Source organism: Notothenia coriiceps, unplaced genomic scaffold (genome assembly GCF_000735185.1).
Source record: "Notothenia coriiceps isolate Sejong01 unplaced genomic scaffold, NC01 NC01_scaffold00018846, whole genome shotgun sequence".
Lineage (NCBI taxonomy): Eukaryota > Metazoa > Chordata > Actinopteri > Perciformes > Nototheniidae > Notothenia > Notothenia coriiceps.
The window spans coordinates 37,233-39,643 of NW_011351547.1; the positions used below are offsets into that span (position 1 = coordinate 37,233).

The 2,411-nt window shown below is 41.3% G+C and overlaps 1 protein-coding gene across 1 annotated transcript in view; it reads right to left on the reverse strand.

Annotated features, from left to right (window-relative positions):
* The window catches only part of LOC104951274 (actin-related protein 2-B), a 25,152-nt gene that overhangs the window by 6,839 nt on the left and 15,902 nt on the right, over positions 1-2,411 (reverse strand). Inside the window, exon 8 of the mRNA XM_010777909.1 lies at positions 69-79. The gene's annotated coding sequence lies outside the window, so the exon portion shown is untranslated. The remainder of the gene's footprint in view (positions 1-68; positions 80-2,411) is intronic.

The following is a 2,411-nucleotide window of genomic DNA, read 5'->3' on the forward strand; positions in this document are numbered from 1 at the left end:
AACTGCATGTGTGCATATAACTGTGTGTGTATTTGTGTATATATGTGCATGATGTAAAAAGTGTGTACTGTGTGTAGAAACGCATGTGTGTGTACGACAGAGTGGAAACTGAATTTCCTCCTCAGGGGATTAATAAAGGTCCCACACACATGCGTTTCTACACACAGTACACACTTTTTACATCATGCACATNCCCCACTTCAAATGCCAAATATGACTGGCTGGCTGTACAAGTACACGAGGAGTTCTATTTGTCACCAACATCGAGAGTTACAAAAGTAAAACATGTATTGAAAGTATGTGGTTGCTCAACTAAGTGATCAGTATATGTGATAGAAGTGTGTGTGTGTGTGTGTGTGTGTAAGCAATAGAGAGAGAATGTGTGTTTGTAAGAAAATCCCTCAAATCAATGGATTACCTTTTAGAAGTGTTTCTTGCCCTTTTCTTTGCAAAGTCTGTGAAAAGTTCATCAAAATGCTAACATTGCTCGCTAGCTCAACAACATCCGTCACTGTTCCTTGTGGTTGCTGGCCTAATTCGTCACTTTAAGCTTTTTTGAAAAAGCTATTTATTGTTGGGAAATGTTTTAATGCAGCCGCCACTCTCTCTTCCTTTTCTTTATTTTTCTTTCTTTTCGCTGCCCCGCTGGGCGTTCGGCTGCTACCGGCACCATCCATTTTTTCTGCTCACGTAACACAATGTCAATGTGACATGAGTGAAGGTGGGGTTGTGATTCGGCTATAGACCGCCACTGCGTAGTAATATAGTTGAGCGTAGTGAGACCTACAGTACAGAGACGGTTTTTTTTCTCTTGTCACTGAGGGCCCTCTCTTGCTCAAGGGCTCGTGCCCAGTGCACCCTGTGGTTAATCCGGACTACGGGTTTGTAAAGGTTTACAATTTGCTGTTGAGGACAGAGTATATGGTACTGGAAAAAAAACATAACACATTGTTTTTACAGGAGATAAACCTACACATTTATTAAATAATCAATACCTAAAAGCAAAGAAAATTGCAATAGGAGAGCAATTGTTTGTAAGAAAGACAAAGAAAATAAACAAAGAAGAGATGAAAAGGCACAAGAGAAGCTAACTTGGCTAACAGCTAATGACACAGCACAAAAGCGCAATGCTAGGCTAAGCTAACTGAAGCTAAGGACAAAACCCAGACAAAAGATAAAAGAGAGACCAAACTCTACTAGTCTTCCTCAAAATCCAGAGAAGCTGAAGAGTAGTGTGGTAAGCTCTTTTCTATTCATAACACCTTTTTATTTGACATCAAAATTCAAAAGCTAGCCTTGAGCTAGCTTAAAGTAGCGTGCTAGTGGAGAGTCGTTAGGGAGCTCTTCAAAACTCTTTAGGAACATTCAGTCCTTTTGTCCTGAAGTACGTAACAGAGGCCAAAAGTGTGAAATGAACACATACAACTAACTGTGGATGTATATCGAACAGGAGAAGGCCCGGTTATATACAGAATTATTGATAATAGGCCTACCGTGCCACATATGACAACATACATCCTATACTTCTATCTCAAGGTCAAAACCAATAACAGCTAGTAGCTCCAATAAACCTTGATGTATCGTTATTGAATTGTTGCCTTTTCGTTTATTTCTTGTCCTGTTTTTTTCTTGAAGCACCTTTGGCAATTGACATACTCACTCATTAACATTGTGGGAAGGGAGCTTGGTGATTGGATTAAGTTCAGCGGACCTTAAAAAGATCAGCGCCTAAGGCATCTTCGAACCATCGATCCAGTGAGACAGACCGGACAACTAACAGAACGAGGGCAGAGTGACCCGACCAGAAGTAGAGCCGAGAGGAGAGCTTAAATAAACCTAGCTCGGACCTGAGGCTATTCCACTAACCCAGCCTGCTCGGGGCGATGGAAAGTGGAAGGAAATAAGACTCATGCTAAACCAGGAGAAGGATTATGAGGCTCCATGGTGGCGTGGCTGATCATGCTTTTGCAAATACAAGTTGATGAATAGAGGAGAACTGTGATTTTGTCATTGATACCTTTAAAGGTCCCCTATTATGCTGTTTTTCATCAATATATAATAGGTCTCAGATATATACAGAGCCTGTCTCTGATTGGCTGAAACATCAAACATCAGCATCCCCTCTGTTTCAGCCCTGTTTCCAAGGTGCTGATTCTCTGTCTGTTACTTTAGATGAAAATAAGGAGCCCCTCCCCACGCCCCTCTGAGAGAGATTTGGTTAAAAAGAACACAATGGTGCTCTAGGAGGAGATTCAGGTGATAAGGTGGAGGGGACGGGGGTTACCTTGGTTGCTGATTGGCTAATGGTTACACAAGCCAAAAAATCGTTATGACATCATAAAGTGGCCAAAATCTGATCAGCTCATTTTCAGACAGGTTTTTATAGAAATGGATCAGGACAAAAAGAGAGA